The sequence below is a fragment of the Rhinopithecus roxellana genome, chromosome 2 (assembly GCF_007565055.1).
Source record: "Rhinopithecus roxellana isolate Shanxi Qingling chromosome 2, ASM756505v1, whole genome shotgun sequence".
In the NCBI taxonomy this organism is placed as follows: Eukaryota; Metazoa; Chordata; class Mammalia; order Primates; family Cercopithecidae; genus Rhinopithecus; species Rhinopithecus roxellana.
Window position 1 is genome coordinate 167,232,130 of NC_044550.1, and position 27,970 is coordinate 167,260,099.

Below are 27,970 nucleotides of genomic sequence, written 5' to 3' on the forward strand. Positions count from 1 at the left end.
TCCCACCCCCCTCGCCCCACCCCACAACTAATGTTGAATAATGTTTGTTTATATATTTTCCTTTTTCTTATCAATTAAGAATTTATTATGAGCATTTCCCCCGGCATCAAATATTCTCATTTATTTATTTATTTATTTATTTACTGATTTTTGAGACAGAGTCTCATGCTGTCACCCAGGCTAGAATGCAATTGTGCAATCTCGGCTCACTGAAACCTCTACGTCCTGGGTTCAAGTGATTCTCCTGCCTCAGCCTCCTAAGTAGCTGGGATTACAGGCACACGCCACCATGTCCAGCTAATTTTTTGTATCTTTAGTAGAAACAGGGTTTCACCATCTTGGCCAGGCTGGCCTTGAACTCCTGACCTCGTGATTTGCCCGCCTCAGCCTCCCAAAGTGCTGGGATTACAGGCGTGAGCCACCATGCCAGTCCTATTTTTTTAAAGGACTCCTTCACATAATTATTTTTAAGGACTCGGTAAGACTTCATCATATGGATGTATTGCAATTTATACATATTTTTCTGCTAGGCATTTTTTAATCCTATTATAAATACCATTTTTCCAACATGGAAAATGCTGCAATGAACATCTTGACCTTAGCTCCTTGTGCACATTTTTATTCCTGCTTTAGAATGCATTTTTGTAAGTGTAGTAGTTGGGCAAAAGGGCAGAAATATTTTTATGGTTCTAGGAACATATTTCCAAACTCCAGAGAAGCTATAGAATTTTCTACTTCTGTCATGCCAGGGATTCAGGGTATGATTTTGGTAACCGTTTCCAATTTGACAGGTGAGATTGGCACTTTGTTTTAATTTGCACTGATTTTATTTTTACATCTTGGAGACAGCTCGCCTAGTGTTTTCAAAATGTGCCTCATCATAAGAATTACCATCTGAATGAAAATATTCCAGAGAGCAGCCTGTATTTAATAAGCAACAAGGCAAATGTGGGAAGCCCTGCACTCAAAAATAGAGAAACTGAGGACAGAGGAGAGCAGGGAGGTGCCCAAGTGAGGATGCTGCTGAGTCTCATCCTGGCATCCCGGCCAGAGCTCCTCACAGCAAACCTTTCAAAGGCTGCTCCGGGCCACCTCCGCTGACTTGCACACCCGAGAAAGCAGCTGTCTAATGGCTTCTTTCTTTTTTCTTTCTCAGAAATAACAACAACAAAAGTTCAATACCTGAAAAGTGAACCATGAAACTCAGTAAAAAGGACCAAGGAGAAGATGAAAGTGATTCAGCGAAAAAGAAATTGGTCAGTGCTTTTTTTTTCTGTCTCCCTATTCTGGTCACCCAGGGGGTAGTTCCCCCTTCCCCCTGGGTCAAGGGGAGGCTGTTAAGGTGAAGCTGGGCAGAGAAAAGAGTGAGCAGCAGCTGAAAGCCAAGTTCTATAGGAAGGAGGCATCGGGATTGTAGAGTGTATGGGGTGAGGCTCAGAAGAGTGAAACTGACAGTCCTGATCTGCTGGTGACTTTCTGGGCTTGGGGCAAAAGTCTCCATTACAAAGGTCATTTCTCAACAAGGGGACATTGATGTTGACAATGATTATGTCATCATCCTTAAAGATACACTAAAACCCACCCCCTAATCCATCACAAGGCTTAGTCCACCTGCCCCTTCCTCCAGGAAGTCCTCAGCAGCTATTAATAGAATGACTTTCTTTCTTCTTGGGACTCATCAGACCCTCTCTTTAAACCTGATTCAAGAACCAATAGCCAGAGAGCGCCTCCTCTGTGCTGGACCTTTACATAGGGCTCCCATTTAAAGACAGACTCTTTACATGGTTCTGTCTGGATCAAACCATGGTGAGGGCATCACTAGCCCTATTTTGCAGGCAATGAACTGAGGCTCAGATAGGGATGAAGCCACTTGTCCAAGGCTATGTGGCTAGTACAGGTTTGAATCCTTCTTAAACCTTGGACTATCTGTGCCTCGTCTCCTGTGATGGTTGTGAAAGCTATTGTGACTCCAGGGAAAATGTATTTGTATTTATAATAAACCTGTATTCGGTAGGACAGAGATCAACACAAGTCCATTTACCAAGTTGTCAACAAAGTGTGAAACTGGCAAACTGAACATCATTGTCCCCATAGAGGTGTGAAATGGAGGATAAGGGTGCAGTCACCTGTTTGAGGTTACCCAAGACCCCATGCAAGAATAATGCCAAATAGACAGCAATTTAAGTGGACACTATCTCTTTTCTTGGTGCTTACATTAGGTGAGTCAAGAATCTACTGTCTAAGTATTTGGTGTAATGAAGGAAGGGATGTAGTCATTTCAAACATTCTGCTTAAATGATACTCAATAGAAAACCCCCCTTCTTTTCCAACTCTTCCCTGTTAGAAAATTTCCACCTCGTCCAAGACAACTTTTTAGCCTTAGGAAATCATCCAGAGGACAGTTTAAGGTCAATTCCAGAAGTGATGCCTATCTACTGGACCCTGTCCCTGAGCCAGGCTAGAGGAAGGCTAGGAATACAAAGAGGCTTAGGACACTGTGGGTTTGCTGAGGCTGCCATGACAAAGTCCCACAGGCTGGGCAGCTTAAACAACAGAAATGTATTGTCTCACAGTCTTGGAAGCCAGAAGTCCAAGCTCAAAGTGTGAGCAGGTTAGTTCCTTCTGAAGCCTCCCTTCTTGGCGTAAGCGGCTGCCTTCTCCCTGCATCCTCACGTGGTCATCCCTCTGTGTGTGTCTGTGTCCTCATTTCCTCTACCTATAAGGACACCAGGCATACTGGAATACAGCCCCATACACATGACCTCATTTAACCTTAATTACCTCTTCAAAAACCCTATCTCCAAATATAGTCACATTGTAAGGTGCTGGAGGTGAGGACTTCAACATGTGAATCTGGGGGCACACAATCAGCCCATTGAGATGCACACTATCCCTGCCCGTGGTGAGCTCCTGTGCAGAGGGGAAGGCACCTGTGAGCAGCCCACGTGGAGCACAGAGGCAGCAAGAGGTTGGGGAGGCTGCTGGAAGGAGGTGGCGAGGGAGTTAAGTGCTGAAGGGTGAGCACAGTTCAGGGCAGTCAGAAGGGAGGGCCTCAGCAAGGTCAGGAGAACCTGAATGAGTAGGAACTTCATAAAGATAGGCAAGTTATGAGTGAATGAAGGAAGCGATGAGTGTCAGAGCAGGCGGAACGTGCCCCAGCCCAGAACATCTGGGGATGTTTGTCTTATGACTTCATCTGTGATAGGAGTTGCTTCCTTAGCAGTTGCCTGGAGTGCGGGGCTGCTGGCCCTGTGGAATGGGGACCCGGTCCTGGCTTTGGAGGCAGACTCCTGCATGCTGCCCCTGAACTTCAGTTGTTGCACCAAAATGTAGGTCTAATAGTTCCTCTGAGGACTGGATGGTATCATGAATGTGAACACACTTGGGAAAGCCCTGTGCACGTGTAACATGAGCTGAAGGTGAGGCAGGTGCTCTGGCTACCAGGAGCCCTGGTTAGCTGCCATCTGGGTCCGGGAGGGACCCATCCCCCCCTCTTACTTTCTGTCCAGCTGTTACACATTCATGTCAACTGCCTAATTTCTGGTGCCTTTTGAATTTTCAATCTCAACAGAGAACTACGAAGCAATTTTCAACGGGATGAGGGGTCATCTGATCCAATTTGTACTTTAGCAAAATCTGGTGAGGTCCCCACTGTTACAGATGAGGAAACAGGGAGGGTATAGAGAAGGGAGACACAGCAATGGGATGAGGAGGGGTAAATGAGGTGATGAAAATGCAGTCCCCATCAGGACAGCATAGGGGCAGAGGGGCCCTCCATGCACAGGGATGCGGCTGTCCCTGCCCCTCCTCTGCCCATCTCCTGCACTTCAGGCCCCAACCATGCCCCACTGACAATTTCACTTCCTCCCACACACTGCAGGCATCTGTGTCTGCAGGCCTTGGCTCCTTGCCCTCTCACCCCATATACTTCTCCATCTGCTTAGAAGCCACCTCCTCCAAGGGGTCTCTGAGATCCAGCTGAGATTGGTGTGGTGCCTCCTTCATGCTGTCCTGGGGAATCCTGCCTTTTTAGGTCATGTTATAATTAAGGATGTGCACATCAGAATGCTGCTCTAGGCCCACCACTCAATGAGGAAACCAGGCTGCATGGCTGAAATCCAGTTCAAGAAATAGCCACTTCTCCCAGGGGCGTGCCTGACAAATTAATATGCAGAAGGACGATTGCACTGAATGACTGGTGTGCTCAAAACATCCCCAGCCTAACTCCTGAGGGGTCGTTTTCCTTTTTGCAAGTCTTGGTTCCCCACTTGCTTTGAGCAGCTACATTCCCACCACCATGCATGTCAGGGCTGGATGTTTCTGTGTGCGTTTCACATTCCAGGTTCCTGGCATGTCTGCTGTACTCCACACCTTTTATTTTAGTGTGTGCTTTTTACTAAATGTACTTTGCTAACTTTTTGGTCTCTCTTTTGTGGACTGAGCCCCACCTTGCCTCCTGGACATTGTGCATTCACCAAGCCTGTCCCTGGCTCTGGCCCAGCCTCTGCACTGCTCTCTGCTTCTGGTAACAAACTGTCCTAGCCAAAATTGAAGGTGCTTCTCTGGCATCTGAGGCAACATGGCCATGTGATCAATTGATTCCCACAACCTCCTGGCGTGCATGAGGTCCTCGCTTTCTCAATACTGTCCTTGAGCCAGCCTGGGGCTGGCACACAGGACATGTCCCCTCAGCCAGTGCTGAATGAGCAGGACGGAGTAATGACTACGAGGCGAATTCTTTCTCTTCCAAACCCACAGCCCTCGCCTTTGTTGTAGGCTCCAGGATAGCCCACGCTCATTTCCAGCATGCCACTTGGGCCTGGCTGTTTTCTATTTGAGCTTCAGAATAAGTCTGCAGGACAGTCAGAGTGGGGTCAATATTCCATTTTGCAGTGGTAGAAGTGGCAGCTCAGAGAATAAAGTGACTTGCCTGAGGACACACAGTTAAAAAGTGGAGGAGTCAGCTGGACGTGGTGGCTCACGCCTGTAATTCCAGCACTTTGGGAGGCTGAGGCGAGCAGATCACCTGAGGTAAAGAGTTCAAGACCAACCTGACCAACATGGTGAAACACAGTCTCTACTAAAAACACAAAAATCAGCCAGCCAGGTGTGGTGGTGCACGGCCTGTAGTCCGAGCTACTCGGGAGGCTGAGGCAGGAGAATTGCTTGAACCCAGGTGGCGGAGGTTGCAGTAAGCAGAGATTGCATCAATGCACTCCAGCCTTGGTAACAGGCAGAGACTCAGTCAAAAAAAAAAAAAAAAAAAATGGAGGAGTCAGGGGCAGAGCTGTATCCAGGCTTCTGAGTCAAATTCAGCCACCTCTCCATTCTGTTTCAAGCATTAGGGAGGTATCCTAGGTTAATGGCGGTCACCCTGCTCCAGGCTTTGTTAAGAGAGAAAAATAAAAAGACGCTAAGAAAAAAAAAAAAAAATCCACCCCCTGGGTGGTAATCCTGGAGAGGACAGATTTCCCTTTTTGGACTGTTTCGTTGTTGTAATAACTTAGGAGCAGGGAAAAAATGTTGCCCGTTTCCTGTTCAGGCATGATCAAATTGCCACACTTCCTGTCGGGAACTCCCGCCCTCCTTCAAGTGGACTCTGCCTCCTCATCCACGGAGATGCCTTGGCAGAGTCTGGGGTCCCTGGACCAAGCCATCAGCTGGGTCACCGAGACCTGTGGCAAGGAAAAATATATGAATTCCAAGGAACTGGGCCTAGTTCCCCTCACAGATGACACCAGCCATGCTGGGCCTCCAGGGCCAGGGAGGGCACTGCTGGAGTGTGACCACCTGAGGAGCGGGGTGCCAGGTGGGAGGAGAAGAAAGGTAAATACAGACACCTTTTCTGCATGGCTGGAGGGCTGTGGGTAGGGCAGGCCTGGGTGGCAGCCATGGGACAGTGCTCAGCCCCACCCTAGCAGCGTGTGGCTGGGGGATCTGGGGCTTTGAGGCAGGGAGGCCCCAGTTTGAGTTGCACTTCTCCATCTGTGTGACTTTGGCATACTCTCTCCAAGCCCCAGCTGACTGGGGCAACAGCGTCTCTGGTAGGCTGGGTGTGTACATGGAACGAGGCTGTGGTGGCAGACTACCCTGCTCCATGCTTGTATGGTGGGGTCCCTCTTCTTACCTTCCCTGGGGCACAGCATGGGCAGCAGCACCGTCGGTCAGTGGGCGCCCTCTGCCCCTGCAGTGAGTGGGAAGTGGGTGGAGGGCACAGGCGGGCCACACAGGCAGAGGGCTCCGGGGAGCACAGCTGAGGCAGGAGACGGCCCCCACCTGCCCTTCACCAGCCTCTGGCAGGGGCACTTCACACCAGGTGCTCCCAATCTGATGGGGTGCAGATAAGGGAGGAGTCTGTGTCCTCTAAGGTCATCGGGGCTGGGAGCAAAGAAGGCACAGGGCACAGAAACGATGCTCAGCACAAGTCCAGGGGCTCAGAAGAAGTGGTATCTGTGCCGAGACTCAGAGTATAGGTTTAAAGAGAAAGAATGATAGACAACAGGCGTTTCATCTGAAATGTGATTCTGTTCCATTGGGGATCCCCATTCAGCTCAAGCTCCTCTCACTGTAGAAAAATATTCTGGTCCTATATTTCACTCGGCAGCACCCATCCCCAAGGCTTATAAATGCTCCCTCTTGCCCCCGCATGTGATCAGCAGCCTCTATGGAGCGCCTCCTCTGCAGCAGCTCGTCAACAACATATGTGGCCAGGGCTGCTATTGAGATCCCATTTCACAGATGGGTAAGCTGAGCCCCAGAAAAGTCAAGTCACTTGATCAGGCTCCTACAGCGGATGGGGCTGTCCCTGGAGGTAAAGCTGATATCACTTGGCTCAAAGCCCCAAAGCTCTATCTTGTGGCTGGTAGCACAAATGAGATGGGCAGAGTAGGGAAGTGGCCATCAGAGAACCACATTCCCTTCCAGATGGGATTTGACTGATTCAGGTCCCTGAACAGTGGACCCATCTGTCTTCTTCACTGCTGCATCCCCACAGTGTTGTCAGGGCCTGGCGCCTACAAAACACACACACTCACAAATATGTCAAATGATGGCAAAGAAAGTGCATTCTGGAGCACCTGGTCCCTGTCCACTTGGCCTATATTCCCTCACCAGCTGAGGATGGCCGTCCCTCCTGCCCTCGCTTGTGCCAGTTTGTCAGTCTTTGCCAGGGATCCAGGTGTTTCTGCCCTATGGCCCTGTCCTGGTGGTGGCTGTCTTTAGATGGAGCTGCAGGACAGGACAACACCAAGGCAGACACACTGTTCTCTGTGCCAAACCTTCCATCTCTATGTCTGCACGCCCTTGTCCCGAGGCTTGGACCAGCTCCTGTAGTTTGACACCTCAGCCTAGAACAGTATGTGCACATCTGTGTGGTTGTCAGCAATCTCAGGCCCCTGGACACTGCACTCAGGTGACGAGTCACCAGGGGACAGTGCAGTGGTGACTATAGAGGCACTGAAGCCAGGCCACCTGGACTTCAGTCCCCATCACAGATAGCACCAGCCACGCTCCGTGCCCCTCTTTCCTCACCTGTAATACAGGATATAACAGCACTGATCTAAAGACTCAGAGACAATGCTCAGAAAGTGCTTAGAATCACGCCTGGCTGATAGCGCTTGGAGTCTGGCTTTGCATTTTTCTGTACGGGTCGGACACTCGCCAAATTCGCTAAAAGGATCATGTGGAGCTGCTCAGAGCACCTGCTGAAAACCGCGTTTCAGGTCTGCGTTTCAGGGATCCTCACGCAACCCGGAAGGAAGGCAAGGGCGTGGCTGCTAAACCTGAGGGCGCCCGGCCTGCGCACGCGGACGTCGACAGGAACCCTGTCTGCAGGCCCCCAACTTGCGTCTCTTCTCTGTCTCCATCCCAGCCAAGGACAAGGACTTCTCCCCCGGAAGGCCTCCCGCAGCTGAGGGAACGTTCCAGGTCTTCCCTTGGACCTGGCTGCGCGCCTGGTGCCGGCTCTGACGTGATTTCCTCTCCCGCCAGGACTGGTCCTGCTCACTCCTCCTGGCCTCCCTCGCGGGCGCCTTCGGCTCCTCCTTCCTCTACGGCTACAACCTGTGAGTGGTGAACGCCCCCGCCCCGGTGAGTGCGCGCCAAGGCCCGGCAGAGGGCACTGCGGCCCCGCGGAAACCTTCGGGTGCGCAAGGGCCCTGGGCTCCAGCGCCGGGTCTCGTGCGGGACACCGCAGGGACACAGATCAGCCCCCGTTCGGGGGGGAGGCACAGAAACAGACAATGATGACACGGGACAGGGGGTGGGGGAATGACAATTCTTGCGGCTGGAGGGTGGGTGTCCTGAGAGAACGTTGGGAGACTAGTGAGAGGGGTCTTCGGAAGTCCCGGGGTGGGGTGGGGAGCTGTCCTCTGGCCTCTAATGCCGGGAAAGGGAGCAGGAGGGGCCTTATGCCTGGAAACTTGGACATTTTCTTGATTTGTTTTGTTGTTGTTGATATCTATCTATCTATCTATCTATCTATCTATCTATCTATCTATCTATCTGTCTTTGAGATGGAGTCTCACCCTGTCAACAGGCTGGAGTCCAGTATTGCGATCTTGGCTCACTGCAACCTCCGCCTCTCGGGTTCAAGTGATTCTCCGGCCTCAGCCTCCTGAGTAACTGGGGCTACAGGCCTGCGCCACTATACCCGGCTAATTTTTGTATTTGTAGAGATGGTGTTTTGCCATGTTGGCCAGTCTGGTCTGGAACTCCTGGCCTCAAGCGATCTGCCCACCTTGGCCTCCCAAAGTGCTGGGATTATAGGCTTGAGTCACTGCACCCGGCCTATTGTTGTTGACTTTAAATTACAACCAGAGGCCACTCAGGTATCTGCTGGATAAGACCCATCTTTGGCTTGTGTTTTACTCTGAAATCAGATCCAGGTGCAATTCTACCAGGCCCTCTTCACATTTTGCCTCTAGTTTGCAGTTAAAGGTTGGGTCCCACCTGCCTAGGCTGTAAGGGTTAGGTGCTATCCTGTGGGTGCTGGCTTTGGTTTTGACCTACCATCACCAACGGGTAAGGGCAGGATGGAGGGTTAAGGGAAGCTTTCCTGCAGGAAGTGATGCCTGACCAAGTTTGGAAGGTGGAGTGATGGATGGGGCCAGGGTTGTAGGACACATCTGAGGAAATGTAGGGAGCTCCAGGTTCTTGGAGCACAGGCTGTTTTGGGGGCAGACAGGAAGCAGGCGGAGGACAGCCCTGAGTGCCTTCCAGGCATTTCCTTGCTTGGGAGTCCAGCATCCTTGTGTATAAAACACAGGGGAAGCCTGGGCCCTTGAGCCTCAAAGGTTCCCAGGAGCCCTGGAATTTTGCAGAGGTGCCTCAGGGATCTAAGGACTATTTGCGCAGATCAGTTCTATGTTGAAAAAGTTTGTTAATTATTTGACATTGTTCAGTTCTGTTGCTAAAAACAGGTTGAAAACCAGGGGTCCTAGATGGCTTCAGCAAGCACTGGCAACAGTCGGTGATCTTTGATTTTGTCATTGTGGCATCATCTCAAGATGGGGATCTGACTTGCCCATATTTGTCTTTGAAAGAGGGCTAGGAATTTGGACTCTTGCTTCATCTTGAAAGTTCATGAAAACATCCAGGTGAGAGGGGGGAGATCCTTTGCACTCATGGCTTGTGGAGCAGAGATATGTGAAACTTGCACCTGGGATAGAATGATATGGCTTCAAGCACTGACTGTGGGAACATGAGGAAGGAGCAATCCTGTTACTCACTTATTCATTCAGCAAGCATTGTTGAGAGTTTATGATGTGTCCAATTCTGGGGATCAGGGAAGACAACCTGGAGGAGGTGGTATTTGAGCTGAGCCATGAGGGATGTGTAGGATTTCCACAGGTGTCCCAGGGAGGTAGGGAGCTGAAGCACACACACAAAGGCCCGGCTGTGCCCACATGGTGGCATAGTAGGAAGTTAGTAGCGTGTGATGTGCCAGTACCTGGGGGAATGGGGAGCTGGGATGAAAGAACAGGTGGAAAAGCAGGATGAAGTCAAAAGAAGAGGGCCTAAGATCTCAGGCTGAGGATCAGGATTGTAGTCTTGGGCACTGGGGAGCCATGGCAGATTCATGGGGGTGGGGGTTTACAACTCACAGTTTTTTACATTAAAATTTGCTTTTCTTTAACCATGACACAGCCTCAGGAGATCCTGAGAACACGTGCCCCCTTATTTATTTACTTATTTAATATGCTCACTGTTTTTTAGAAAAGTAACTTTGGTGTCAGTGAGAAGGACAGGAAGGGCCAGAGTTTAGAGGTATTTAATGGGAAAGACCATGGTAAGCCAGACAAAGAGGATTTAACGTGCCCTCCCTCCATTTCGGGAGAGGAGGGGATTTCTGAAGACCTACGCAGCCAGGGTGGCCTTTACGTTTCTTAAGATGAATAACATATATTATGGCAGCATCAGTAACAGCACAGATGGAAAAAGCCCGCATGAGGTGCAGACCCTCCTCTATGCAGTTTTGACGCATTAATCAGCTCAGTGCACCCTCATGACAGCCCTGTGAGGTATGGGTCATCATTATCCCCATTTTACAGATGAGGAAAGTGAGGCACGCTGTTCACTGACTTGCCCACAGTCACATAGCAAGTGGAGCCAGAGTTTGGCCCTGGGTGGGCTTCTGGTTTCCCAGGCATCAGACACATCTTCAGTCATTTTTAAAACAGATCCTTTCTGTGCCAGCCAGTGTTAGGCCACGGGACTTCTTGTTCAGGATATCAGAGCTCTGCCTCTGTGGCCAGCATGAACAGCAAGGTGTTCGGTCTTGAGACATCACGAGGCACTTTTTAGCCTGATGTCCTTTAAACCTCGAGACCATGGCTTGTCATGCATACTTTATCGGAGCCCAGAGCAAGCACCCCGAGAAGGCCTTGAGTCCAGGACTGAGCCATCTGCCCAGATCCAGGGGCTGGGAAGTGTCATCCCCAGTTGGGCAGCTACTTCCCAGCATGTGCCATCTGTCTTTGAAGAGGAGCAGAGACTGTGATCACCAGCTCATCAACTCTGCCAAAATGTACTGCGTGCCAGGCGCATTCCATTCTCAGAAATACTGAGACGTCAGTGTCTTTGGCTGTAACAAAATAGCACAGCCTGGGGTCTTCAGAAATAGACATTTATTTTCCTATACTTCTCCAACCTGGAAATCCAAAATCAAAGTGCCAGTGGATTCGTTGTCTGGTGAGGACCATCCTTCCGGCTTGCGGATGGCCTCTTTCTCACTGTCTGTACACAGCAGAGGGAGGAAAAGTGCAAGGGAGCAAGACACTCATCCCACCATGAGGCCACCCCCAGACCTCCGCTAACCCCAGTAACCTCCCAAAGGCCTCATCTCCAAATACCATCACATCAGGGTTAGGGCTTCAACGCGCCCCATCCTTGCAACGAAAATGTCATGCAACATTTTTGGAGGGGACACAATTCGGCTCAAGGTAATTAATTATTGATGTTACCTTCATTTCATGAACAAAGAAACAGAGGCTCAGAGTTTAAGCAACTTGCCCAGGATCACACAGCCAGGAGGGGGCAGTGCTGGAATTCAAACCCAGGTCTGTCTGAATCCAAGACCTATGCCATGCGCTCCACCCCTCCTTCCTGCCCTGACCACTAATGGCAGGCACCAGCAGTCCAGCTGTGGGGGAGTTTGGCATGATCAATGAAGGCAAAGAGGAACAAGGGGAGATGCAAGGAGCCACAGCAAGTCCAGGGCTGCTTACCTGTCCATCTACCAACCAAAATACAGGGCAAGGTTTCACTGCAACAACCTAGGGGCTGAAGGACAAGGTGGATGATGCTGCCATCGTGTTACAGGTAGGAACCTGTGATTGTCTGAATCCTGTCCCGACCCCTCCCTCCCTCAGGGATCTCGTAGAGCAATCCTCATAAAGGACCTGATCCAACTGAGAAACCAAATACGGCTTCATTATTAGGTAGAATCACTCTCCAAACTCTTCCCCTCCCTGTGGGGTTTGCAGTCATGTAACCTCTTCTCTGCTCTGCCTAAAGGTCCTGATGTTTTATGTTTACTCATGCTGCTTTGTGAGAAGAGAGGGACAACTCTTCAGGCAATCCTTCAGCGCCCTTCCCTGGGTGTTGACCTTGTTGTGTCTGGGGTAGAAAGATGAATACGACATACGTCCATGTCCTCGAGGTGCCCCCAGACCAGCAGCAGTGACAGAGGCTTAATAAATACCAGACAGTGAGGCAGGCTGCATGGAGCCACAGGACAGCTGAAGGACTTTATTCTATCTGGGAAGGTCAGTGGGGCCTCTCTGGGGCTTGAAAGAGCAAGCTCAAGGCTTTCTGGGAATGGTGAAGACCTGAGGGTAACTGGATGTGAGGCCTAAGGGGCTGGAGAGGTAGAGGCTGGAAAGGGGAGCTGAGGCCAGACCAGAAAGGTTGTGGAGGCCAGAACAGGAGCATGATCTGGCACCACCCAGGCTATGAGCAGGCTGAGGGCCAAGGCTCACCCTGGGAGGCCCTCCCGAGGTGGAGACCACCCGGAGTGTGAGCTGAGCAGGCCTGCACAGAATCCCAGCTCCCCACGTGGGTGCCTCTGTGGAGGGCTGGTGTCGAGCCCCTTGTGAGGTCGCTGTGAAATTAAAGGAGACGTGATGCTGGAGGAGCTCAGCCCAGCGTCCAGTGATCACCTCGAATTCTCTCTTCCCCTGGCAGTGCACATAGGAGTGGGTGAGTGAGGCAGCGCCAGGACCAGGGAGACCAGGAACAAAGCAGAGACTCTAAGGAATGGGATCTAACGCAGGCTGGAAGGACCCAAGCCTGGTGGGGGTTTGCAGTGTGAGAGCTAGGCTTCACCTGGGGTGTTGGGCTCTTGAGAAGAAGAAAGAAACCCTTGGAATGGAAGAGGTACAGATATTAGTGCTGCTTTGGGTGCTGGGTGGGTGTCTGCTCGCGGAGATGATGAACAAAGGCTGCCACCAGGGGGTGGTGTGTGGATGCCGCCCCATGGGAAGGGATGCTGTCTTTAGCACTGGCCCAGTCTCGCAAGTCGCCGGCCCAGCCAGCTTTGCCTCTCCAGCTGTTGGATAACTGGGGGCCCAGGTGATCGGGGCACAGACTGCAGGCCATGGGCATTTACCTTCGGGGGAGGCAGCTTGCACCATTAGAACAATCCATGCAGTAGCTGCCGTGGCAGCCTCAACCTTAAAAAGTCTCGGTGCTCCTCTCTCCTCAGATATTTGGAAACTTCCTGTAATGCTGAAATCAAAAATAACTCACCTCTGGGCACTAGCTCTGCACTTGGCTGAGGTTCAGAATTGTGCACACATTGGATCTTTGTTACAATATTGCAAGGGAGCCATCACTAACCCCCTTTTAAAGGCGAGGAAACTGATCCAATGCATCCAAGTTTCAGGGATGGGACACTTCCTAAAAATTCCCACTGACCTCTCCTCAACACGATCACCTGGATGTGCCTCCTGGCCACCGACTTTCCAAGAATCCCCAGGATCTGACTACTTTTCGTGCCCCATTTGGAAGAGAACACCTACGCCTCATGCATCTGCAAGGGTCCTTGGCCAGCTTGGTGGGTGGGATGTGAACAGAGGTGCTGATAGGCCGCATGAGGCCTGGTTTTTGGCAGCAACCCTCAGGATATTCAGTTCTTTCTTTCCCCGATGGCAGAGAACCGTTAAATGCACACTGGACTTCGCATGAACTGGCAAGAGGTTCTTATTGTCCTTAGCTGTTGAAACTCAGGGTTATCTGTGCTGTGCTGGTGCATTGATCACCATGATGAACACCACAGTAGCTAGGCTCTGTTCACTCTCTAGACTAAACCCTAACTGGTTTCTCTGTTTCCACTCCGGTTCCTGCAGTTTATTCTCCACCCAAAGGCCAAAGGGATCCTTGACAAATGAAGGAAGAAGGTATTGTCCCTCTGCTCAAAACCTGCTATATCTAGAAAGCAAGCCAGACTGTGGTGACCTACATGGTACCTGGGGCCTTGTGACCACTCTGTCATCATTTCCCCGCTCATTCCCTCTTCTCCATTTACACAACCTTCTCCCCACTTGCTTCCCCTCAAACACACTGCACACTGGAACCTCAGGGCCTTTGTGCATGCTGCTCCTGCTGGCTGCAATACTCTTCCTCTGATTTGCCTGTGCACTTTCCTTTGGTTACTTCTGGCCTCTGCTCAGACATTCTCTCTTCAGAAATGTCTTCCCTGACCAACCTATCCAAAGTGGCGCCCCTCCATCACACTTTAGCCCTCACTGAATTTATTTCTCCTCGTGGTATTTAACACTAGCTGAGATATGATATATTCCTTTACTTCTTGTCCATCCTTCCCTTCACTTTAGAAAGGTCCTTGCGTCTGCAGTGTCAGCACCTAGAACAATGTCTGACACATGGTAAGCATTCATAAAGAATATTTGCTAAATGAGCAAATGGACAAATTTAAATTTAAAGTGAGTCCAAGGCAAGTCCTTAGGTCTCTTCACTCTCAAACGAATTGCCAGCTGTGAGTCTGTCCTATGGAAAAATTCTAGGACCACCTCTACCATGTTCACAGATGGGGACTTGGACCCTGATCTGTCTAATTCCCGAGTATCCCTTCTTTCTGTTCCACTAGGCTGATCTGCTGCATTCTGTGAGTCGGCAAACGTTCTGTGAAGGTCCAGCAAATGTTCTGTGGAGGTCCAGATAGTGCATGGTTTTTGCTTTGTTGGCCATATGGCCTGTGTTGCAACTACTGAACTCTGCTATGTAGAGATAAAGCAGTTATAGATGATATGTAAATGAATGGGCCAGGGTCTGTGCCAATAAAATTTTGTTTACAAAGTAGATGGTGGTCTAGGATTTCACTTGCTGGCCAATTGTTGGCTAACCCCTGTGCTAGAAGTTTTAGGAAAGGGAGGAGGCTCTTGTAGATTCCTTGTGTCATTAGTACCTCTGGGCAGAGGGCTGGCTGGCTGAGTAATTAATCCACAGCCTGTGCTGCATAGCGTCTAAATGGGAGCACCTAAGTCTTCCTGAAGATATTTGCTTTCTAATCTCCTTTCTTTTGTTCATGTATTGCTGATTGTCTAGGCTTTGTCCTTTCTGTTTCTGGTGACTAGCTCTAATTGGCATAGTTGTATCTTTCTGTCTATCCATCTACCTACCTGTCTGTCTAAAACATCCTGAAGTTATTATAAAAGACTGCCAAATTCAGGGATAATTTGCATACCAATCAAATGCAGCCTGAATTTTCAGACAGTCATGCATGCAAATGTGCTCATCTGAATCCTTGCAAATGGCTTCAGATTTATACCATTGTAATCCTTGACCTTTGGTAGGAAAATGTTGCAGTGCCTGGAACCTACTTCATTATACTGCTAGAGTCATCTGGGATGATTGCCAGAGTTGTGCTGAAAGACGTCCTCTTGGTACCTGTGAGCACCCAGTGTCTGAATCCACCTGAGAGATTGTTGAGGGCTGGATGGAGACCCACAGACTGGAGTGGGGGCTTCTGAGCCCCAAGGGCCATTCTCTAGGGACTGAAATGGGCAGACAGGGCTGATACAGGCCTGGGTGGGATGATGGTGCCTGGGCAAAGCATGATGATGGTGCCTGGGCAAACCCAGTGCCTGGGCAAAGCATCAAAGCTCCTCTTGCTCATGGGTGTTGTCCACAGAGCCCACAGGAAGATTATGGAAGCAGTGTTCTAAAGAAATGCAAGGTCTGGCCAGGCGCGGTGGCTCAAGCCTGTAATCCCAGCACTTTGGGAGGCCGAGACGGGCGGATCATGAGGTCAGGAGATCGAGACCATCCTGGCTAACACGGTGAAACCCTGTCTCTACTAAAAAATACAAAAAACTAGCCGGGCGAGGTGGCGGGCGCTTGTAGTCCCAGCTACTTGGGAGGCTGAGGCAGGAGAATGGCGTAAACCCGGGAGGCGGAGCTTGCAGTGAGCTGAGATCCGGCCGCTGCACTCCAGCCTGGGCGACAGAGCGAGACTCTGTCTCAAAAAAAAAAAAAAAAGAAATGCAAGGTCTGTGGCAGGGCGGACAATATGGAGCCCAGACTTCAGTCCAAAAGGGCCCAACCAAGACAAAAAACAAGTCAAGGGGTGTGGGGTTCAAGAGTAGCTGATCCATGAGAAGCAACTATTGAGGTGGTGGACCTGGATGGATTCCTGACCCAGGACTCATGCACTTCCCATGACTGTAGGAGGAACCCACATTGCAATGAGCCCAAGAGAACAGGCAGCCTAGGCAGAATGACCACTTGGGGATGGACATTAAGAAAAGTCACCAAGGGAAAAGCACCAAAGTTGAGATAATGAGTGTGTTGAATAGGAGGCATGAGTGAAAATAAAAATTAGAAAGCAAACAGGGAATGCCGTGGTTGGGGGAACAGAAGGTGAGGTGGGAGGGACAGTTCAGGGCTAATCACAAGGATAGAGAATGAACTTGGTGCCTGGTTGTGCAGTTCCTGGCCTGCAGCTTGGGGAAAATGCTTGGAGGCTTAGCGAAAGTTAGGATTGTACAGATCAAAGTGTCACCCAAAACAATACTCTTCATTTGTTTCCCTGGCGTCTATTAAAGTACCTTGCACACGGCTTTGCCATGACTCCTGATGCTAACTAGCCATTTAGGCCAAACTTCACAGGTTAAGAGCATAGTTGTTCACAAGACTGGCCTCACTTCAGACACCAGCGACAGGCTCAGGGGTTCCCTGAACATATGGTAACACATTTGGGGGTTCTCACTACCCCTTCCGGTTTGATAATTTGCTCAAATGACTCACAGAACTCAGGAAGTGCTACGCTTAGGATTACAGCTTTATTATAGCAAAAAGGATACAAATCAGAATAAGCCACAAGACGAGATCACAGGGCAAGATCTGGAAGGATTCCAGCTTTGGTGCTCTCTCTCCACCCGCAGACTGCTGTCTACCAGGAAAGCTCACCCAGGCTTCAATGTTCCAAGTTTTTATTGGGGTTTCATCATGTAGATGTGATTGATCAAATCATTGGCCATAAGGTTGGACTCAATCTTTGGTCCTCCTCTCTTCGCTGGAGGTAGGGCTGATGTCACTCGGCTCAAAGCCCCAACCCTGTATCACATGGCTGGTCTTTCTGGCATGGCCCACCCCTATCCTGTATAGTGTATCTGATACCTGCTAGTGTATCTTGTTAACATACACTATCAAGGGAGTTCTGAGAGGTCTGCCATGAATAACTCAAGAAGTCTCAAGAATTCACAGGCTACCTCCTAAGAACCAGTCAAACTTTATTATACAATTGTCTACTGGATATATAAGATGTACATTACACAAATGCATGTTATAAACATAAAATACTCAAAAAATGTTTATTAAATGAATTAGTGAGTGAGGGAAGGAAAGGGTGAGAAAGAATGAATGAGAACTTAACTTTAGGAGTCTAACTCACTGGCCCCACACCATCCAATATAAATTAGGACTTAGTTGAAACAGCACTGGCAGCCACGCAAATAATACTGAATGGCTTGGCTTTGATAAGAAATTATGCACCTTTCCAGTGGTTTTTGAGTTGGCAATGTTTTGTCTTCTTGGGAGGGGAGACACAGACGCTCATCCCCCCATGGTGTTAGTATTCAAGCCCAGGGTTTCTGTAGAGCAATTAACTTGACTCCTCATACATTTCCCAGCATAAATGGTATATTCTATTATTTTCCTCTCTCTGCTCCTTCCCTAAAGGCAGATAAACAAATGATAATAAAAAGCAAAATCAACATTTCTCTCTATAAGGGTAGAGCCGCCCAATTAGCGGCAGATGTTAGAACCTGAGCAAAGAAGATTCAAGTGAACCAACAGAGAGAGAACCCTGAAGCAAGTTCTGTGCTTTCAATTGATCCCACCCCACAATGCCATCTTAGCAGGCTGCTCTGGGAACCCAGGCGCTCTTAGAGAAAGAAGCATGTCCCGTGGCAGGTGCCTCTGATGTGACCTGAGACCCGTTCTCAAGGAAAGCAGGAGGGAATGTTGAGCAGAGACTGTGTCAAATGACATAAGTTCTGGTTGGGGTGAGGGGGAGGCATAGCAGGCTCAAGACTTTGGTGGAAGAGGGCTGAGATTACAGGAGGAGCCTGTGCATTTTGTCACTGCAGAAACAACGGGCAATTATGTCTACAAAATGGGTATCTCCGTATCCCAGAGTTTCATCCCCTCAACCCCCGCTCTTTTCATTTTTACCTCTTGCTTTTGTCTCACTTTATCTCAGTAACTGTAAAAGCAACAGACTTCCATTAGAAAAAAAAAAAAAGCACAGAAATGTGATAATGAGGTTACGCACACAAACATTCTTCTGTGAGTGAGAGATGATCTCTCTCATTTGTATACCAGTCCCACATGGCAGATATTATGCTAATAACCCCATTTTACAAATAAGGGAGAGATTTAGTGACTGGCCCAAGGCTGCCCATAGCCGGTACACTTGGGCCTGAACACAGTCAAAACCCAGACTCCATCCAGAGGCCGCTTTTAATGTTTCATCTGAATCCGTTCTTGTTCCGAGGATCATCCATATATACTGTTCAATACTCTCTTTTTTGGCTTACTATTTATTTGTAAGCACCTTTCTATGCTATTGAAAGTCCTCCATCACCAGGATGTTGAACAGCAGTGTGGAGCTGCCTCCTGTGATGTCCTGTCCTCTTAATGTGGGCCTCTGAGGCTGTTTCCAATTTTTCTCTAATATGAGACACTGCTGCATTGTTTAAATTGGGAGCTGTGAGTCATTGTTTGGTTCGGTTTGGTTTGATCAGAGCCAGCACAGCTGCTGACTGATGAGGGCCTAGGAACCTTTTCCAGCCTGGGGCATTGGTGTCCAGGTGTCCCAGGCTGTGGGTGCCAACTCCCCCTGCACTATGCCCTGGAGGTGCCAGCGATTAGAGCTGGACAGCTTGCCTCTTTGATATAGAATTTTCTCATTTCATAAAGTTTCTGCAAGAAAAATGCCTTTATTGAGGGGAAAGGACCTCGGTCCCATCAAATCTCAAGGAAGCTCAGCTTAGTGCGGTGGGGGCAGTGGTTTCTGCAGCCAGAAAGCTGGGGATAGCTGATCCAGCAAGATGGGAGGTGGGGAAACTTGGAGGGGCATGTTGGAGTGGCACAGCTGGTGTGAACAAACCAGACAAGTGAAACTAGAAGCACCCTATTTCTGACCCACAGGGGAAGACCCTGAAATTTATTGAGGACCTGCTATATGCTGACATCATGTTCGGGACTTCACACACCTCATTTCATCCTTCTGGCGGCCTCCTCTACAAGCTAGGGGTTCTTATTCCCGTTCTATAAATGAGTTATTCCAGAATTGATGTTGCAGACGGGGCCCCTGCTACCTCAAGCAACCAGAAGTGATTTGACTGGTAATGAAAACAGTTTGCCCTTTTCATTTTGGCCAACAGGAGGATATGCAAAAAGGAGAGCAAAATATCATCTCAAGTCTGCGTCAATGCGCTGTCCCCTGTAAACACAGCTATGCAACCTCTCAGAAGAATGTTCCAGCAGGAGGAAGGCGCAGGATTGTGATTGAATAAGAACGATATTGGGAGTGCATTCACTTCTCTGCTTCTGCCTGGGGCCAAACAGACAATGAAACTTACTTTCTTTATGTTTCTCCTAATTAAACCCAAGCATTTGGCTGCCCCCTCACTGCAAAGGTGGATGAGGGGAAACCCAGGAGGCTCTGAAAGCCTTACTTGCCTGGCTGTTGCTTGTAACTGATGTCTCCTCTTTCATCGTTTCTTTCATTTCATTCTGAAAGCTAGCTGTGGGGACAAAATCGTCTCAGGTGTCTAGACGCACAGGAGCCTCTTTCCCAGTGAGTCAGCCAGGCTCCTCTGGGAGAATCACTTGGGGAGGAGGAAAAAACACCACAAACCTGCAAACCTAATGATCAAGTCAAGCCAAAATGGGAGCTGAGTGTTTTCCTTAGGGCAAGGGAGGTGTACTGAGGGCTCCGAACACCCCCTTCAGGTAGGATAATTCCCTGGCGTGAGTCACAGGCGTTGGCACAAGAATGCGGAAGTACTCACAGCTATGACTGCTCACAGTGATGGCACACAATGCTAAGTCAGCAGAGCAAAAGGTGCAGGGGTGAAGTCCAGAGGAAACCAGGGGCAAGCTCCAAAGAATTCCTCCAGCAGAGCCTCGCGAGATGCACTTCATCCCCACAGCAACAAGTTGTGACAACTCATGTGAAATTTGTCTAACAAGGAAACTCATTAGAGACTCGGAGTCCAGGGTTTTTACTGGGGGTGGTCATCTAGGCACTCTCTGCTTGGCAAGCAGAAAATTCCAGATTTCCAGAAAGAAAGCAGATATAAACCACACCGAGACAGCATAAACCACACTGCTTGTACAGTTTAGGTACGTTGAGTCACTCTTACCAGATCTGGGAACGGTGGCAACCCTTCCAACATCCAGATTCTCAGATGCAAGCCCAGGGCTTACCCTGCAGCAGATTTTTCTAGGAAGAGAAGTCTCAGGCCTGCTGTGCCAGCTCTTTTCTACACAGGAGGCCTTACCTCGGGGAGCCAGGCGACGTTAGGTAGCACTGCTGGGATTGTGGAATTTTGTTCTTGTGTGGCCCTAACTTCAGAGGGCCTGATTCAGCAATGGGCACTTTTTTAAGCACTTCTGGACTGCATTCTTCCCTGTGCCAGTGTGTTCAGTGGTGCAGACTGTCTTTATAAAACCCTAAGGCATTGTGGCATGACTTCCTCTCTTATGCAATGGTGTGTGTACTCTGGCCCAGCCACCAAGTGTTCTACTTCCGTGTACTTTTATAGCACTCCTGAGAATAATTCCAAGTGAGTTCACAAGAGGCTCTGTGTGAATCAGTAAGACACATTAGTATTGTTAAATAGGCTATGAGATAATTTGCCTCCTATTGTCTGGCAATTTCTTTTATTATTTGGAGATGCTCTAAGCCAGTCTTCTTGGCTGGGAATTGCAGAGTTCAATTTTATGTCCAGAAGCTTGACCCCCAGGTTCCTGGCCTGGGAGATAATGGTAAGTGATTCATGGATTCTTGAATCTGACAAATAAATGAGTCTAGTCCCCTTATTTTACAAGTACAGAAATAGTAATATCAACAACACTATCAGTAACCACCCCAACTTCCAGTTTTTATTATGTACTTCATATCGACCCAGCTCTGTGCTGTATCTTCATTCTCTCATTAAATCTTCACAATAACTCTTTAAGGAGGGCAACAATTAAACAGATGAGGAACCTGAGGCACAGAGAGGTTAAGTAACTTACTCAAGGTCACCCAGCAAAGATGTGGCAGAGCTGAGAATGGAATAAAGCCAATTCTAAGGACCCTTAACATTGACAGCACTGCCAGAGAGGCACACAGATTGCTGAAGATCACCCAAGATCACAGAAAGACTCAGTGGTGCAAGCAAGTGCTAAACCCATAACTCTTGGCTCTTTGTTAAGCCTCCTTTGTTTTAATCATGTAGCCTCTTATTCAGTTGTTTGCGGTTTAGGCTCTAGTTAGTACTAGCCGTAACATCAGTACTTCTGCATCAACTCATAACAATTTTGGTCAGACTCATCATCTCATATCAATTGCAGGAGCTTCCTAACAGGCCTAGCAGCCTCTAGTCTAATCCCTGAAATGGCCTTCACACTGCACCTATGAAGAACCGTCTTAACCACAAATTAGAGCTGTCAATTCCATGCTAAAACCCTCCAATGGCTCCCCAGTGCCCACAGAATTTTGTGTAGACTCCTGAGGCTGGCAGGCAAAGCCAGGTACAGGCAGCCTCCTACCGTCTACTGGGCCACCTTTCAACCCACTGTGTCTTTTACAGCTCCTCTGTGGCAACCTGTGGTCTCCAGTTTCTGCACCTTCAATAATTCTGTTCACTCTGTCTGTCATCCTCCACCTGAGCCCACTCCATCTGCCCTTCTTGCTTGCTTGACTTGGATTCCACAGCCTTTCTTGGCTTCCTACTATCATGGCATTTTTACTCCATGTTATAATTGTATGTTTACTTGGCTACTGTCTCCACTAGATCTTGAACTCCTTGAAGGCAAGAAACAGCATAATTTGTATCTAGAAGACAGGATGGGAAGCTGGGCCCCTGGTAGTGAGGAAGCAGACCTGTGAAGTCAGACAGAAAGATACAAGAATGTGCCTCGTGGTTGTTGGCTGAATGAAAAAGTAATACAAGGAATCCCAAGTGAGATACGAATGAGTGAGATGTCCCAAAGCAGGCCTCGAGGTTACCTACCACAGTGGTCTTAAAGCAAATTTTTATTGCAGAATGTTTTCTTCAAACAGGAGCAAGTTCTCCCAACACATAAAAGGAAAGCTCTAGGTAAAGGCTTATATCTCCAAGCCTTCATGACTTGGCCTAAATCTCTCCTCCTTCTTGAAGCCTCAGGTCACAGTGCAATTGTGATGGCATGGGCTTTGTAGTTGGGTTGATTATGTCAGCAGGGTAAACTTGCTGCTATAATAAACAAGCCCCTGTATCTCAGTGGCTTAACACAATGAAAGTTTTCATTTATATCACCTCATTTGAAGGAGATGAGCAGGAACACTCTGCTCCATGAAGCCATTCAGGGATCCAGGTTCCTTAAGTGAAGTGGTTCCACCATTCTCTAGGACTTTGGAGTCCTCTGCTGGTTCCTCTGTGGCTGGCCAGCTGACAGGAGCAAGCGTGGAGCAGGCAAACAGACTCAAAATATCTTGGTGGAGGTGATACATGTCCCTTATACTCACACTCCTTGCTTGAGAAGTAGTCATATGGCCCCACCTAGATGCAAGGGACTCGGTAAGGTGGCCTGGCAGTGTGTCCAGGAAGTAAGTCAGTATGCCTCCAGTTCTTAGAATAGTACACTGCATATTGTAACTATGATGTGTGGGTTACCTGTTTTATTATTATATGGTTACTGCCACACAGCAGAAACTCAAAACAAATTCTTATTTAAGCACCCATTCTGTATCATGCATCACCAGTCATGTGTTCACATATGGGAGGTTCACAAATCTCAAGCTTGGGGAATGTTTGTGCAGTGAATTCTCTAAGCAAACTTCATCACGGCTTCAGCCTTGTGGTAACAAGGCCTTTCACTTGGGCTATTGCTGAATTCAGACCTGGAAGACAAACATTCAGTTGCCAAAAGCATTGGCTTACAAACAGCTTTCGGGGAACATTTGAGAAAAGTGTTCCTGCAGGGGACCCAGGCTACATGGCAAATCTCCCAGTCCCTCCAGAGTCTGTAGAGTCTTCTGTCAGCCATTTCTCAATGTCACAGTAAGAAACTTCCGCAGACTCCCAAAGCAATGCTTGGCAGTGGGTGAGCTGAAAACCCTTTCTTTTCCCACCAGGCTCCTGAGTGCAGTGCCAACACAAAGGAAAAGAGAAAATTTCCTCCCAATCAGCATCCTGTTCGTTTCCTTACATTATTTCCAGGAAACCAGTCATTACTGAGGCCTTCCAGGGTGGGTATTAGCCAGACTCCTTGCAAGACAGCTGCAATTGCTTGAATTAGTCTAAGAGTGCCATAGGGAGCAAGTTCATGTGCAAGAATGACCTTGCACATGCAGAGGTCTCCTGTTCATCAGGTGGCAGGAGGGGTGTCTGTGAAGTCCTGGATACTCATTACGTATGCCAGCTTCTCTGAAGGGTCTTTACTCTGTAGGTACTTGCAGTAGTTCTTAGGGCAGCCTCTACCCCCTGTCTTGCTATGGCCCCTCTAATCCTTGCGCTTAGCAATCATCACTGTTTCTCCCATTAGATTCTGTACTCCTTAGGAGTAGTTGCTGCTGTATTCGCTGGGGTCTGACAGAGTATCCAGTCCATAGCAAAGGCTTAGTTGATATAGTTGATATTTACTTTTTTTTTTTTTTTTTAGATGGAGTCTCGCTCAGTCACCCAGGCTGGAGTTCAGTGGCGCAATCTTGGCTCCCTGCAACCTCTGCCTCCAGGGTTCAAGCAATTCCCCAGCCTCAGCCTCCTGAGTAGCTGGGACTACAGATGTGTGCCACCATACCCAGCTAATTTTTGTATTTTTAGTAGAGATGGGGTTTTACCATGTTGGTCCAGGCTGGTCTCAAACTCCTAACCTCAGGGGATCTGCCCGCCTTGGCCTCCCAAAGTGCTGGAATTACAGGTATGAGCCACTGCGCCCAGCCAATATTTACTCTTAAATCAATAAATACACCATTAGGTTTATCTGCTTAACTTTCACATCTTAATCATAAGTTCAGGAGTTCAGTTTGTGGAGCAGTTGCATTTGTGCCCTGAAGTTTGGTAGCTCCAGCACAAAAGCCTCTCCAGCGCATATAAGCTGTGACCGTGGGCAGGTTATATAACTCTCAGGCCCCTTGTTTGTATATGAGGGCTTTTACCACTAGGGCTGTCATGAGGGTGAAGTGAGATTATTTATGTGCTTTGCTAGAGTTTCTGTATTTCCATAGTTGTAAGGAACAACATCAACTTAATCTGATTAAAGCCAAAAAATTGTTGAAAAGAGTGGGTAGCTCACAGAGTCAGTGGGAGGGCTGGAGAGCCTGGCTTGGAAGCTCTGTAGCTGGAGATACTACCCTAAATCATTTCCAGAGCTGGTCCTATGGGCTTCTCTGCAGCCACCACTGCTGTTGACTGCACCGCTGGCACAGGACATTGCTGCCCCCAAACCCAATCCCACCAGAGCTCCCTCTGCTGCTGGAGAACCCTTCTCAGCCCCATGTCTTAGCCCCACTAGCACCTTGGTCAAAGTTCTGGTGTCTGGTGTCACATGTCCACTTCCAGCTGCAGGGGATGCTGGGAGAGTGAATGTTTGGCATGTTTAGCTTCTGTAGTGATGTGTCCTCTGTTTCTCACTCAAGATTCTAAGGCAGCAAAGTCTTCCAGTTGGGAAGAGGGCTTCTGATGCTAGGGAGCGTAAAAGGCAGATAAATGTCTAATAGAGGACATAAAGCCTTGACATTGACTAAGTGGTCAATGTCAGGTAAATGTCCAGCCACTGAGAGAGAACACAGTGGTCATTCTGAAGGCTGCTGGTAGCACCCTAATGAGGGCTCAGGAATCAGTGTCCTGGTAGCCCCAGTGAGGGGATGGCAGTTTGGACCAGTTGAGTGGTGGAATGGTGGAAGTGGTGAGAAGCCTTTTTGAAGCCAGGCAATATATTAGTTTTCTAGAGCTGCTGTAACAAAGTACCACGGACTGAGTGACTGAAAGAACAGAAATGTGTTATTCCATAGTTCTAGAGGCCAGAAGTCCAAGATCAAGGTGTTGGCAGAGTGGGTTCCTTCTGAGGGCTTTGAAGGAAGGCTTAGTGCCAGCCCCCCTCTCTGGCTCACAGATGGCCATCTTCTCCCCATGCCTCTTTACATCATCTTCCTCCTGTGCCTGTCTATCTCCACATTTCCCCTTTTTATCAGGGTACCAGTCACGTTGGATTAGGGCCCACTCTAATGACCTCATTTTAATGTTATTTGCTTTGTAAACACTCTCCAAATAAGGTCACATTCTGAGGTACTAGGGGTTAGGACTTCAACATATGAAGTTTGGAGGGGAACAAAATTCACTGTGTACCAGTGTCTGTCTTTGTGTCCTCTTTCTATAAAGGATACCAGTCATAGTGGAGTAGGGTGGGCCTTACTCCAGTATGACTTCATCTTAATTAATTATACGTGCAATGACCCTATTTCAAATAAGGACCCATTCTGAGGTACGGGGAGTTAGGACTTTAGTATATAAATCTGGAGCTGTAGGGTTAGATACAATTCAACCCTAACAGTCAGGGATGAGTGAGGGTGGATTAGTTGAAGAGATTGGATCAAGGGCAAGAGTTAAGAATGACTTCGTGGTTTTTGGCTGAACAACTGGAGAATGGTGGTCCCATTCACTCAGGTAGGGAGGAGCAGATAAAGGAAAGGAATTCAGGGGCAGAGGTACAGCCTGATGGGTCCCATTCCACACTGGTTTAGTAAGGGATCTGTGCCCCAACTATGCCCAGTAGGACATAAAGAGAAGTTTGTTAGAAGCTTCTGGGAAAGTTCCTCTTAGCACCAAGAGATCTATGAGAGGCCAAGGTTACTCTCTCCAGCCATGCATGAATAGAAAATCATGTGGCCGAAACTGCTACCAGGAGCCATCCTACAATTGTGAGCACATGCTGTCATAGGATGAGGTCAAAACTATGGAAAGCAGAGTGAAGCAACCAGGTGGCACCTGGATTCTTGGCCATTCTGAGCCACCAGATTGGCCATCCTTGAAGCTCACCACTCCTGTAAATTTGCATTTCTGTAAGTGTCCTCATTGTTCAGCTATTTTGAGATGAGGTTTCCTGTTACTTGCAGCCAAGAGCATCCTTAAATGACACAATGCATTATCAGCTCCAGTGGATGGAAGATCTTTGAGATCCAGGGTTATGTTCCGTGTATCTCTGTGTCTAGCTCAGGGCCCAGTACTCAGCACATGTTTGTTGAATGAGTCAGTGCATGATGTGGATCAGTATCTTGCGCATTGAGGTCTGGAAACTTCATCATCAATATAAATAGCTGTAGCTGTTGATAATATATTCTATCCTCACTCCATGCTATCAGTAAGACAGTTGTGAAGCCAGAAAGAAAGAGAAAACAGAAAGAAGATAAATACCTCGCAAGCAGAGGGTGTCTCCCCTCCTCACCTCATTTCCTTCCATCAGACCATTTGCTTACGTCTGGAACCTGGGAGTCTTCTGTGTTCTTCTTTCACTTTCTGCAGCACCCTCTGTTCTCAAACCTGGAGCCAATCACCCAGGAAGTCCTGCCTATTCTACTCTCAAAATATATCTTAAATCCATCCACTTCCCTCTGTTTCCTGAAGCCATGGTTAGGTGGAGACAGGCAGGAAGGTTTCTTGGTGGAAATTCGAGGAACTCCTCCCAGAGGAAGGATAGAGGTTGGGCAAGCACCAATAACAGGCATCCCAAACATCACTCCAGGGAAACAGCAGGTTCTCAAGGACTATTTTTCCCCTCATCTTTTTCTACTTCAACCCTCTAAAAGGCATCTTTATTTTATAGTAGTAGAAAATAACTGTGTTTCTCTAGGTGCCTGCTGGAGGAGCCTGCAGTGCATGTGGCAAGCCTGCATTGGTTAGCCCAGGCTGCCGTGTCAGAATACACAGATGGAGTGGCTTCAACAATAGACATTCATTTTCTCACAGTTCTGGAGGCTGGAAGGCCAAGATCAAAGTGTCGGCAGGTGTTTTCCTCCCGAGGCCTCTCTGCTTGGCTTGCAGATGGCTGCTTTCTCGCTGTGTGCTCCCTGTGTGTGTGCATCCCTGGTGTCCCTTCCTCTTCTTACAAGGACACCAGTCATCCCACATTAGGGCAGCTTCCTTATGACCTCATTTTAGCTTAATTGCCTCTTTAAAGGCCCTGTCCCCAAATGCAGTCACATTAGGGGTTAGGGCTTTAACAGGCGAGCCTTAAAAACATCCAAATCTGTCTCTTTCTCCACCTCTGAACTTAGCTTGCTTTGTGTTGGTTTCATTGTCAGGCAGTCTCTCCTGTGGAGGTGCAAGGTGGCCCCAGTTTGGTGGAAATTCTCCTTCCAATCATTGTAATTAAAGTCCCAGACATGAATCTCCTTGGCCTGAGCGAGGTTACATGCATTCAAGGGTTCTCAACCAGGGGACAGGAACACAGTTCAGTCCATGACTTTCAGGCTGGAATTGTCTCAGAAAGTCAATTGCCCAGAAGCAGAGCCTGAGACGGGTTGGGATGCGCACATGGCTTGTGGAGGCAGGGCTCTTCAGGAGTAATCTTTAAGGTGAGGAAAGCAGAAAGCAACAGGGGAAGGAGCCAGGCAAGGCTGCACTCCCCGGTCAAGTTTAGCCTCATCTGGGGGAACTCTGGGGCGTAATCACAACACAGAGTCAACCAACTTGAAGTAAGGGGGCTACACCCGCCCCTACCACTCATCTGTCACTCGCTGCAGGCAATCCTGGGAGAG

The 27,970-nt window shown here is 48.6% G+C and overlaps 1 protein-coding gene across 1 annotated transcript in view; it reads left to right on the forward strand.

The window, feature by feature from the left end:
• The first annotated feature begins 1,180 nt into the window (after positions 1-1,180).
• SLC2A9 (solute carrier family 2 member 9) overlaps positions 1,181-27,970 on the forward strand; it is a 177,059-nt gene continuing 150,269 nt past the window's right edge. Inside the window, exons 1-2 of the mRNA XM_010357592.2 lie at positions 1,181-1,256; positions 7,990-8,088. The gene's annotated coding sequence lies outside the window, so the exon portion shown is untranslated. The remainder of the gene's footprint in view (positions 1,257-7,989; positions 8,089-27,970) is intronic.